At 44.5% G+C, this 12,862-nt stretch overlaps 1 protein-coding gene across 1 annotated transcript in view; it reads left to right on the top strand.

Moving 5' to 3' along the window:
- Positions 1-12,862, top strand: part of MAD1L1 (mitotic arrest deficient 1 like 1) — a 384,548-nt gene that overhangs the window by 310,283 nt on the left and 61,403 nt on the right.

The raw sequence follows: 12,862 nt of genomic DNA, 5'->3' as shown, positions 1-12,862 counted from the left end.
TATTTTATTTGTCACTTTGAACTATCAGCTTGTAGAGGAACCACAAAGACTGCTTGTTGGTAGAAAGATGGCTTTAAGTTGCTGAATCATTACAAGCATCTTAATGCAGAAGGAACTAATTTTTTTATCCAGAGCTAGCTTTGGGCTCTGCTTTCCCTCAGGACCTGGATGTTGTAGAGGAACAAGAAAATTAGAGCTAAAAAGATTACTTTGCTATATGTGAAGCAATCCTCCATGCTCCCCACATTTCTGAAGGCTGCTGCTTGCAGTGCTGAAACGTTGCGGTGTGGAACATACAGTTAAGATCTGGAGGAACACCCAAGATGATGTCTACAAGGACACAGAGGGCACTTCCCTTTGTTTTACGTTTACAAGAATGTGTTGTATGTAGTGTTCAAAACTGTGGGTGATTATATTTTGCAATGAAATCCATGAACATCTGTTCCTCTTCCTTTCTGTGCCAAGTCCTGACCTCAGGAGTCCATGTGGTCTCCGCAACAGTCAGATAGCACGTTTGCCCCCTAAACTAATTAAAGGTTGCAAGGCAGGAGAAGAAATCTCTTGGGAAAAGGATTTTTCTTTTAAAAATTTCCAGCGGTATCCAGGCGGGGAAGTGAAGAGAGATGCAGAACATGGTGGCAAGAGCAGACAGAGTGGTCCACCCTTCTGCCATGCCCCATTGAGCTGGGAGCAGGCTTCGTGCCATGCCATTCCCACGTCCCCTGCCTGCCTGGCAGCCACAACGGCAGCACCCACTGCTGCCTAGCACAGTGAACAGGCATGTCTGTCTTTGATCAGTATAAAGAGCAATAGTTCAGCCTCTGTGCAGGAGCTTGCTGTTGAGGGGCAGGGCACTGGAAGGAGTACAAGCAAAAGTTCTCCAGATGAAAGAGCCTACCTCCTCCTGTTTGTTTGGCAAAACCTCGCCTGCACCACTAAGATGGCCCAGCTGAACTGCTGTTGAGTGATGAATGATATTCATGGATTAACAACTTTATTGGAGTTGGGTGTATGCTTGGCTATGGGGTTCATAACTGCTGTGTCTCAAAAAAAAAATAATATTTGTAATGCCTCCTGTTTTAGCAGAAGTTTGAAAGTCTGGTGGAATTCTCTGCTATAAATATTTATCTTCTGACTCCCTTTTTTTCCCCCATTGGGAAAGCTCTTGGGTGATGGCAGAGATCCCATAGCAACTGCAGCTTTTCTTCTCTTAGCAATCACAGAGAAACGGTAATGATGGCTAGCATGTTGCAGGGAAGAAGAATGTACTCCATCTAGGCTAGACTTGCAAAGAGTAAATTGGAGTGAAAATAGATTAAATCTTTCCATAGTTCAATGGCAAAAGAAAATCACCCATCATTTACCTTCTATCTCCGAGATGCATTAAAATGTGGGAAATGCTCAATCTCTAAAACCCGTCATTTCTTGACAGACTTTATTCACTCTCTTTTCTCTGCTGTTTTTATTAATTTATTCTTTAAGGCAGTTCCTGCTGTGCCAGCTCCTTTTACTGTGTGTAGTGTAGGGAGATGTTGTTCATAGCTCTCGTACAAGGAATACAGGATCCTGAACTCAGGGCGCGATGGATACTCTCCAACTTTTCCATGTTTCTTTTCTGCCTTTTGCTTTAGGCTTTTGCAACATCCTTTGAAAGGGAACAGTGGAAACAATAATCGAGGGTTCAAAGAGTTACCAATCTTTTCTGTGCCTTTTGTGACACGTTACAGAAGTCCCAACTATTGCAGATAAAAAGAAAATAACTCTGAACCTGACCGGACTGTGAAGGACTTGGAGTGCTGATGATTAGTGATACAACAGGATGTTCAGAATGGGGGAAATCCCAGCCTCTTTGAGGACACTCCCAGCTTGGACCTTAGGGTTAAGCAATTTTAAAGACACCTCTGAAGACTGTGACCTTGTCCTTCTCCTTCCTTTTTCAGGCTTTGGGTTTATTGCTCTCCCAAGGAACTCAGAACAGTTGATTAACTCGTAACTCACTAGTTCTTGACACATTAAGCAGCAAATTTGACTCTAATTAACAGCTTTTATTAACCTGGGTTCCCCCTTCCCTCCTCCTGTTTCACTCTAGAGAGTCTTCAAGCCGTTACAGGTTTTAAAGTTAAATTCATTTCTAAATTATTTTTTTTTTAAATCGTAAAAGCGAATGTGTGCAGACATTGGTTTGTGCAGCTCAGTGGAAGGACGTGTGTCTGACAGAAGAACATTTGATTGTGGCGAGAGCTGGTGGCTGGCCACAGGCTTGGCTTGGCACAGAAGAGGAAGCCATGAAGCCATGAAGGGCAGGTTTGCCTCAGCTATCCTTACACTGCTTTGAACAGTCGCTTCCGAGCTGACGGTAGACAGGGTCAACCTCCAAGATCCACCTATGTGCACAACCTGGCGTAAAAAGCGAGAAGGGGCATTGGAGAATTGGTTTTGGAAAGTTATCTTGTACACAGTGTTCGTGTATATCCTATACATATCTCAAAAGGGTATGTGCTTCCAGCGAATGCTGTTCAAGTGCGCAGTTCCCTGGAGAGCCCTCCACTGCAGGGCAAAGCTGCCTGGATTCAGGTCATGGATGGGATGGGTGAGGGACTAAGAACAGCTGAGGATGCTCCTCTTCTCCATTGAGGTTTGCGCTGCTGCTTTGCGTGTTTCTCGTTGGTGAGCAGATTTGGTAGCCTCTTGGCAAGCAGGCAGCCGAAAAATCCGGGAATCCCCAGACTGTAATCCAGCCTTGCCACTGTTTCACTCCGTCTCATTCCCCATCTGTGAAATGGGAGCAGTAACAACTCTGTTGTTTGTCAAGGTGTTCCAATTCTGGTGTGCAAGTTGCTATTGAAGTGTTAATTTTTGTTGCTTGCAAGTTAGAGGGAGGTTTTTCAGGCTTGTTCAAACATGGAAAGATGGTCTATTTTCCATTTTCAAAACACATTGTGGTGTAACCCTGCCTAAGAAACTACTGTGGATTCTTTCTAAAAGATGTTTTTCATAAGCTTTGGTAAGTGTATTTCACCACTAGCTTGCTTTGAATGTATCTAGTCCAGTTCTGGACTTTTCTGAACTCTTGATCTGAGAGACAGTCTGCGACAGTGAGCTCCAGAGGTGAATTCAGGGCTTGAGAAAAGAGTTTTTTTGTATCTATTTAAAATTGCCATTCAGTTCCTCTGGGTATCATTTCCCCCGCATCTTGCAAGAAAAAAGTAAATATCTTCATTATTCTGCGCTTTCTCTTAGGTTTCTCCTTAACTGCTAAACAGCTGTGTTTTTATATTTTCTGTAACTAAAGCAAGAGAACCTCTCCCAAGATGACCTGCAGTGAAGATGAAGCATTTTAGTGCTCCTAAGGGGCAAACTAGCCAAGGTCAGCTCAACGCCCCCCAATCCGATAATGTCATACGCAGTCTCGCCACGTCACAGCTCACTCTCCTGTGCAAACAGCTGAAGAATATGTTAGGCAAAACCGATCCTCAGGGAATGCCAGTGTAATCTTTTGCCATGTTGAATATTGATCATGTGTTATACCGACCTCCTTTTTTAATTTCACTCAGTTAATTTCTAGATGTTGTAACAGCCACAGCCCTCTATCCTTTGCTTCACTGTTCAGACAGTTTTCTAGTAGCCTTCTTGCCAGTACTTGGTCACAGAGGCTTTGGAAATGCAAATAACTAAATTTAATCCTCGGGGATTCTTTTTTTTGTTCCCCCCTTCAGAATTTTAGGGAATTCTACTAGATAGGAGAAGAATAGTTTTCTTTATTTATTAGTATTATTTTCACCTGGGGGGTTTATTGTTTCTCGTTTAGTTTTATTTGGTACAGAAATAAGTTTTACGGGCCTCGTATTCTCTGGATCAGTCCTGGAAACCTTCTGGAGTCAGGCCGCAATATCGCTCCTTTCTTGCCCGCTGGTATACACATCCAATTTTAAGGCTGATTTATTTTTTAACAACTTCAATACTTTCAGGTCCTCAAATATTATCCTGCCTTGGTGATTCATGATCCTCTGAGGATAAAAGATGTGGTACGGGAGCTTTCAGATGATGTTACAAAGTGGGTAAAGTTGCCAAGGTAGGAGAGCAGTATGGTGAAATGACATCTGGGATGGCTTTAACAGCAAGGAGGTAAATACACGTCCCCATCACAGGGGACCAGTGGAATCCATCACCTCTCTGGGGAGAAGACTGAGCTCCCTTCAGCATGTCCCTTTGCTGACTTCAAAAAGCAGGATGAAAACTTTGTTTTCATGTTTCTATTTATTATGTTGGCAAGATTTAGCTTGGGTAGAGTCAGAGCAGAGGTCTTTTTATTAGGGCTGTGCAGAAAATAAATCAGGGGTGATCCTTGCATTGTGCCTATGTGAAGTTTGTGAAGAGCAGTGATGGATGGTTGTCTTTGTCACTTCCTCTCTGCCAACAAGATTAAGAAAATTAAGGCTTCTTTTCCCTTTTGCAATCCTAACAACTCCAAGTCTATGTGTTAAGCAGGAGGTAAGACTAGGAAGCAAGTTACCTCGAGGGCTTCCCTCCAGATCCAAGATACCAGGTAGGAGGAAACTTATTAGAGATACTTTGGTGAGTGGGTGTAGTGAGCACACATCTTCCAGGATGTGTTTTTAAAGGGTCTGTCTGAGGTTAATGCTGCACTAGAGCTCGTCTTTTGTGCTAAATTAGGCTAATATTTGAACAGCCTTCTTAATTTCTTTGTTAATTCCAGTGTTCATCATCTACCAGTGACATGTCTAAACCTCTATGTGTGTTTTACTCCTGGAGTTTCTCTGGTTTCAGGGGCTGGCCCTATACCATCACGTGTCTCAGCGTAACCTCTGTGCATCTTGTTGAGATACTAGAGAGAAATGTAAGCATGAAGCTGTACAGGTGTAGACCAGAATAGGTCACCCCTTGTTCCCTTCTCTTATCCTCAGTTCCTCTTTCAAGCTGCTTGTGGTGAGATTACCTTCTCCTGTTGGGAGTTTAGGTGATTCTGCTTTGGTTAGACCGCTGTCTGGTTTTCTAGACTGTCTCATTTTGTTGTCTCCTCTGTATTTCCCATCTCTTCAGCGCCTTTTTCCTTTTCCATCTCTTTCCTCAAGGCCACAGCTCCACACAGGTTAGAAGCAGCTGTTTTACTCCTGCATCTGAAGAGTAATTTAAATGAAACTGTGCTTAACAGTGATGCTGCTACTACTCATTTTGATCCCTGCATCCAGGGACATTTTCATATTTTTATGGTGTTCTCTTCATGACTTAGATTTAAAATAAGTAGTTGTAGGGTAGTAGTGGATGCTTTGCTCCACTGTGCTGCTTAGGGTAGATGTGCTACAAAGTGGGAGTGTGGAGGACTATACTGTTTTATTCTCTTAAGGTACCGTGTTAGCTTCCAAAGTTAGGTAGTTTCTAAGGGCTTGTAATATTTTTTTTTATGAACAGCTTTAAATAGAAGTCATTAGGCACTGTTGTTCAAACTTAATTAACTGTTCTCCTTACTGAATTACAGCACAGCAAAGAGTGACGGCACTGTGGGAAGGAGAAACATCTTACTAGATTTAAAAAAAAAAAAAACTAGATTTAACACTTAATTACAACACAGGACCTTTGGCAGCCCAGGTATCAGGTTGCCTTCTGGGAGATGAGGCTTTGGGGAGTGATGTCTCACTTTCCAGACTGCTGCAGTTAAACCACGTGTGCTTCAGGCATGGTTGGAGTACCTGTCCTTGCTTCGTTCATGGGGGTGGGCTGCTGCTTACAGATGCGTCCCCACCAGCAAAGGGAAAAGGTGATTGCAACATGTGCAAACGGATTTTTGCCTGCTTAATCTAGCAGGTACCTGTAGCAGTATTGAATAAAAACCAGTGGTCAGTGTTTCAGCCTGTGCTGACAATCCTAGTGCACGCTGCGGTCGCTGGAGAGCCCGTGCTGTGGTTGCCGGTACGTGTTGCCATCATCCTATCCCATCGCCACCACCAGTGTCACCAGTAAGGGAGAGCAGCGCAGGATCCTTGGAGGGAGGCGTCTTTCCTGTGGCTGAGCAGAAGATCGCTGTCGTGTCTGCGCAAGGAGAGGGTATAAAACCGTGTGTGTTTCTAGCAGGAGGCGCAGGAAACATTGACGTCCTTCTAGAATGTAGTTACGTTGAAGGGAAACAGAGTTACAATAGCATTATAATTTGAAGGTCTTGGAGAAAATAACGTAATCAGAAATGGATTTAGAGGGTGTTGACGTACATGGTTACCCAGAAGTGGGGTTTAGTCAAAATGAAGTTGCCTGGAAGCCTTTTCAGGATTAAATCAGGAGTATACTATATTTGGCTTTGATATTTAGAACAAAAGTTCTGGAAACAGCTAAGCCTTCCCATCACGTTCAAAAGGCTGCTGATGTTTTGGCACTTACTGCCTTGTAGTGCTGTGTGAGGTCTCACTGAAGTGTGGAGGAGCAACCTGGGGAGACCGTATGACCAGGTCCTGTTGGGAAAAGGCTTTCTTTTAAAAGAGCTTCCAGAGCTGTCTGGAATGTACAACAGAGATGCATATCCATCCTCTGAGAATGGGCGGGAGCACTCCGGAGGGTGAAGGAAACGCAGTAGGCTGAGCATCTCTGCAGAAAACAGGATTCATGGACTTGTATGGAAGCGACCCCTGTCATTAGAGCCAGCAAACACTCGTGTTTGCCATATGCTGGATCCACCTCTCCTTCATCCTGTGCCTTTGTCTGACCATCACAAAACAATTTGAGTTCTTAAACTTGGCTTTGGAACCACAGCAAGAGCTTACTACAGCTCTTTGGAGTAATTTTTACCTCCATTCCAGCCGACTAGATTAGTCTGCAGATAATGCTGGGAGTGAATAAGAGCCTGAGCTCCGAGGGAGCTGGAACGTAATTACACTAGATGAAGGGTACTCTCCACAGCTCCTCCAAGAGTGCTGAGATTAGACTGTAATCATTGTTTGTAAGCAGACAGGAATGAGGGGTAATCAGCCAGGCAGCCCTGACGCGTTATTCCAGGAATTAATATTAGCTTCCTGAAGTAGCTCATCAATTCACACTTACATGAAACTGCAGAAATCAACAGGTCCCGTCTTCCCACCGTGGGAGCTGCCGACCGGGCTGGAGGGAACACTTGTGGGGCACGAGCTTTTGGGGTTCTGTGGGTCAAGCCGGCGCGTGCAGAGCGGCTGATGTGGCTGTGCCAGAGGGAATCAGTCTTCCCAAGAAGTGCTGTGGGTCCCTCAGCTCTGCGAGGAGACGGGCTGCCGCGGCCCCTGCTCGTCTGCAAAGAGAGTGGTTCGTGCCACCACCGAAGGCTCTGAGCTTGCAGCCTTGGCCGGGGGTTGCTGCCCGTGGAGAGCGAGCCGGCTTCGCTGTGCTGGGGAGGGGAAGGCAATGGCTTTTTTTTTTCCTTTAGCCATCATCTTTAGCCTGCAGAGCCACGGCAGGAGGGAGGGAAGGAGCGGGGAAGTTTCCTTTTGGTTTTGAAGAAAATCTTGGCGAGCGCGCTTGGTGCTGCTTGAATCCTGGCCCTAATTAGAAAGCCTGCAGGTCCCAGTGAGCACAGCGAGAACATCGTGTACAGACACAAAGCTAACACTAGGCAGCGAGAGTCTTGACGTTCCTCTGATGTGAAACGAGAAGAGAAGGAATAAAGGAGCTTGCAAATCCAGGCAGAAATCGTTAGGAGAGTGAGTGAGGGCACTCATAAAGTTCTGGTCTCAGTAAAAAGCTGAAGGAAGAATTAGAGATAATAGAGGAGAAGCTCCAGTGTGAGTGATGGGATGACAGAGTAGACAGCAGTATGTCAGTGAAAGTCCACAGACCGTGGGGGTCATGTGGGTTTCAAAAAACACATGTATTGTTTTCATCAGAACTCGCGATTGCAAACCAGGCGGTAGGACCGTGACGGTGTGAGGGCGTCAGCCTGCCTTGCTTCCCTGCTTTCAGCACTTCTCACTGCTTAGCCCTTTGCCTCCGTCAGTTTTGGAATAAATCACCAACCAACCTATTGATTGTGTCTCTCGCGGTGTTTTACATACATTAGTTATGTGCTTGTGCTTTTTAATGATGCTACTGCTCTGACAACTCCCTAAATGTGACACAGCTTTGTGGGTGGCATTGCTAATACTCGAGCAGTCAAAGGTTAGCTGTGGTTATTAACCACGTTAGTACTGGCTCTTGTCTGAAGAGTAAGTGGAGGTAGATGCTTTATCCAGAAAGCTCACAGTATAAAAGCAAAACCTAAGAACTATCGAGGGAAGGAACAGCACGTGAGCAAATGGTCTGGGTGGTGGTTGGCACAGTGTCATGAGTTTACACTTGTGGTTGTTGGTTCATTTGGTTTGTTAATTGGCAGTAGAGGTAGGTCGAAGGTGCACAGCAGGAACCTGGCAGCCAGCAAGAGGACGAGGGACAGAGCCGGCTCGTCACCTGCCTGTCTTGATCGACTGCCAGAGTTTTGTAGCTTTCTCTGCAGGAGGGCGTCTGGAAAGATTGGAAAGAAGGATGTGTTAATGTCTGTGTGGATTGCACCCAAAAGGCTCTTCCAGGCTGGAAGGGTAGCACGGGAGGGCTCAAGGGTGAAACTGTCTTCTGGGCTTCAAAGCTGCAAACCTTCCTTAGCAGAGCAAGGTGTGACTGTGGCTGCTGAGGAGTACCTGGGTTGAGAAAGGGCATGTAATGGAAAGCCTTGATGGTAAAGAGAAATGAGTGAATTTTTGAATGCCTGGAAAGGTGGATGAGGAGAGAGAGGAACAGCAGGAAGAGGTTTTTTAAGTTAGTGGGTAAAAGAGCTGTGCTGAGGACGTGCAACCATGAATTCACACGAAACAGACATAATTATTATAGTCGAGATCAGAGAGGAGGAGCTGTCTAAACTAATTTTTTTGCTGCATTTCTCATTTAGATATATTTTTTTATCTAATGGATCTTTGTGCAGTCAAGCTTGGGAATGAGAATAGTCCTGTTTACTGTGGTAGGAGCAGCGACCAGGACAAAGAGGTGCTGTTTGCTGATGAATATCAGCTTCTAGAAACGAATTGTTTTTCTTGCTCCTACTGCTGCTTTCCTAAAGGACTGGAGCATATATCTCATTTTAGAGATCTCGCTGTGTGACTGGCATGTTTCTTAGAAAGGACAGTAGGGAGAGTAAATCTGGGGCATGAAGGGAGGTTGTGTCTGTGGGTGACTATCATCTGGTTGTGTATGTGTCCTGTGCTCATCACCATCCACGCAGCATAGAGATGTTCTGTCTTGAGTACCTGAAGATGGGTGTTGTTGTCTCTTCCGATGGACTATCAATGCTTCCCAAAGCCCTGGCAGCCTATCTAATAAAAGTAATGAGTGCCATGGTGCCTAGCTGCATGACTGCAAGGTTTATTTGCTACAAGCAGCAGAAAAGCAAGTGGGGAAGTAGAGGGGTTGCTCAAAGAAATTTTAATATCACAGGTCCCAACATTCCAGTTCATCTTTACCAAAGGAGTTATCAAATTAGAAGGTCTGGTAGGAACAGAGAGAAGATGTTATCAGTGGTGTTACAGTGAAGTCTGTGCCAGCACTTTTCAGAAGAGCCTTCTGTTTTCAAATGACTATAAATAGTTGGTTAAATGCACATAAATAGATCCTACCTGGGGGTAAATACTTGACTTTGGAGTGAGCAGACAGCTGCTTCTCACTTTTAACCTACATAAAATGAGGGACAGCAGTATTGCCAACTAAGAGTGTTGAAAATCGTAAATGCAATGTAAAATAACAATATGCTTTGAGATAATTGTATTTGCCATCTGGTTTTGAGCTGTCGCTTGTGCTTGCATCATGTTTTCTCTGCAACTGTGAAGTTTCTTTATTTTGAAACAAAAACAAAGATTGTCGTCTAGTACCTTGACTTCAGGATATGGAAATTTAAGAAAAGTTTTTAATCAAATCAATTCTTGCAAAGCTTGTCAGAAAGGGAAGAATGCAGGGACGGTTTGGAGAAGTCTATGAATCTATTTCAGTTTTACGTAAAAGCAGATTAACCTAACAGGTTTAATGAATGCATAAGACATCTCCATGCATTTGGAATTAACTTTTGCAGGTAGGCACTTCGAAATTAGAAAGTGTTACGTTTAAGCACATATTTTCCCTCTTCAGTTGCACCCTAGAGAATTATCTTTCTACACCCTTATAGACATTTGCTACACTCTTATAGCCACACGTAGCCTAATAATCTGCGGGTTTGTGATTAAAGCTTTTTTAATATTTATTTCCTGTGAGTTTTTAATATTTAATATTCTTGTCCCAGTCTTGTTTTTATGGAAAAAAGAAAAAAAAAAAACAGCAAAGAGAAGCTGACATGTACGAGACTTCAGCTGTAGTGAATTGGCAGAAAGACCAAAGCGCTTTTTTTTTTTTGCTTCAGCTTGTGGGCAGGCAGTTCGAGTGGAAGTAGGTTTGTGCAGTTTTCGGAGGGCTGAAGCAGCTCGTAATGAGCTCTGTGAACCATTTTAAGATGGGACAAAATGGTTTCCTTACTGTTTTAAAACGCACAAAGTGTTGATCATATTCTCAACTAGATGGCTGAAGCAGGGTCCCACCACAGAAGGAAGAGAGATGTTTAGAGCGGTACCTCTTCAGAAATTGTTTCCCAAATGAGAAAGTTGTTGTTGTTCTGGAATGGCTGCAGGGCATCACTGGGCAGACTGAACGGAGATGGAAGAAAATTGTCGTTTTCCATTGGGCTGAATTGTCCTGCTCCTCTGGTTTGCATTTAAAATAAACTTGGTGGAGAGGTATTTTGGGGAAATTGGTGCTGGGCTGGCAAAGGGACAGCATCCACCTCCCACCCTTTCCACCGTGCAGTTCCCAGCTCAGTCAGCGATGGCAGGCAGGGATTTAGGAGGGACTTGCAGACCATGAAGGCTTAGTTCTATTGTGTAAGAAGGCTGCAGACCTTGGCTGTGACCAAGACACGGGCTTGGCAGGCTGCAGACCCGCTGTGACCTGGAATGGGTGTCTTTTCCCCTCGCACCCCAACCGAGGCAGACCCCCCTCTCCCTGTCTTTGCCAGACAGCCGATCCATACATGGAGCTCGTGCCCACGCAGTGACTGCTTTGGGTTATTCATCTACTGTAAGAGGCTCTGCTGCCTCCTCCCACCCCAAGCTAATCACTTTGCAAAGCTTCCAAGGTACACCAACTTTGCGTGGCAGCTAACAAGCTTAGCTGATGAGTTCTGCCATCATCCTTCTCCAGAGCTAATCAGCTTACCCTTGCTCCAGAGCTAATGGGCCTGTGGGTCACAGCAGCACCGCGAGCTGCTTGCACACGCGTTTGCCACATCCATCTTTAATTGCACGGCTGGTGCTCTAATCGAGTTTCCTCCTGCATATGCTTCACTTATTTTTCCAACAGTTATCACTTGTTATTTTGCAGCCAATTCTTTTTTTTTTTTTTTTTCCCCTCAGAACGCAGTTCATTAAAGACTATTTTCATGCTATGGCTGAGATTTGAAATATCAGCTGCTTCCCAGTCATCCCACCCAGACTGGGTGGTGGCCAAAATGTATTACAAAGGGAAAATCACACTTGGGATAACACATCTCATGAGCACTCTCTGCTTTTACCGGTGCATCCCTGAAATATGTCGGTTCAGCAGAGAGGAGGATTGAGTGATGTCAGCTCTGAAAAGTCAGGATTCACAAAGTTGGGAGTGGAGTGAAGTCATAGGGCTGAGAGGTGCTGCAGTAGAGGTTCTGCAGCCGAAGAGTGACACTGCCAGCTTCTAACCCCATCATCTTTGAGTGCAGCAGCTGAGAGCTGCACCTGCACCTGCATCCCTCCACTAATTTGAAGTGGCTGTACAATCATTTCTCTAGGAAAAAAAAAAAAAAGTATTTTATCCTTTTCACTCGCTACATGAAAGCAGGTGGAGAAAAGTGACTGACAAAGAAATGCTGATGGTACGTACCAAAAATGCTGACTCTGCACTTGGTGAGCATCCCAACAACAAATAGAATTTTTCTTCTCCGCTGTTTTTTTCAGCTCTTATACTGGCAGGAGCTGGGAGCAGGTAACGAGTCTGCCTGAAACTTTGTGTTAAGTGGCTGTGTCCCACTCTTTAGATGCAATATGACAGGAAGGGCTTTAGGAAGTTAACCGATGGATGCGTTTACACGTTTCCCCACTGTGCTCCATCCCCACCTACGGCAGCACTTTGTGCCTGGCAGCGGGAAAAGCAGGGACAGGACAACCATCCTGGTTGTGACCTGCCCTTAAAGCAGAGCAGGGGCAGAGCAGGCAAGACCTTACCCAGAAAGAGTAACTCAGCAGCATTTCACCATCCAAGCTACCAGCTGTGAGCACTGCCGCAGAAGTTGTTCTCGACTTAGGAAAACATAATGAAATGCTGATCAGTTACTGCATTGTTAATAATGTGATTAAAAGGAGGTTTGTTTTGACTGTATCCTCTTCTCGAAAGCAAAATGGAAATGGCAGAAATGCCATTTAGAAAATGGGATATTGTTGTCTGTTCTGATTTTCATTAAATTCTGTGCTTCTGCTCTCCTACAGCAGTGGTTGCACAATTAATTAACACATATGTCACATGAAAATTAAAGTCCTTAAATTTTATTTTTCAATAGAGTTCTCTCCTGTTCACCTCTTCCAGAACAAATAGCAGTGCTCTTTCTTCCTTATTATAATCTCAGTATTTTATAGACCTCTTTTATGAGCCTCTTGTTCTTGTCCCTTCGTATGGTTTTCTCAGAATTTCTGGGGGTTTTATGAAAACCTCTTTCCTTCCTCTCTCTAGTGCTCTCAGTACTCTCCTGGGCCCATCTTAAATAAAGTGCACAATATTTCAGGTAAGTGTAAGCCACCAATTAAAAAAGTTGCAC

The sequence above is a fragment of the Tauraco erythrolophus genome, chromosome 17 (genome assembly GCF_009769465.1).
Source record: "Tauraco erythrolophus isolate bTauEry1 chromosome 17, bTauEry1.pri, whole genome shotgun sequence".
Classification (NCBI taxonomy): Eukaryota; Metazoa; Chordata; class Aves; order Musophagiformes; family Musophagidae; genus Tauraco; species Tauraco erythrolophus.
Note: the sequence above shows the minus strand (reverse complement) of the source record. Positions and strands in the feature narration are given on the sequence as shown.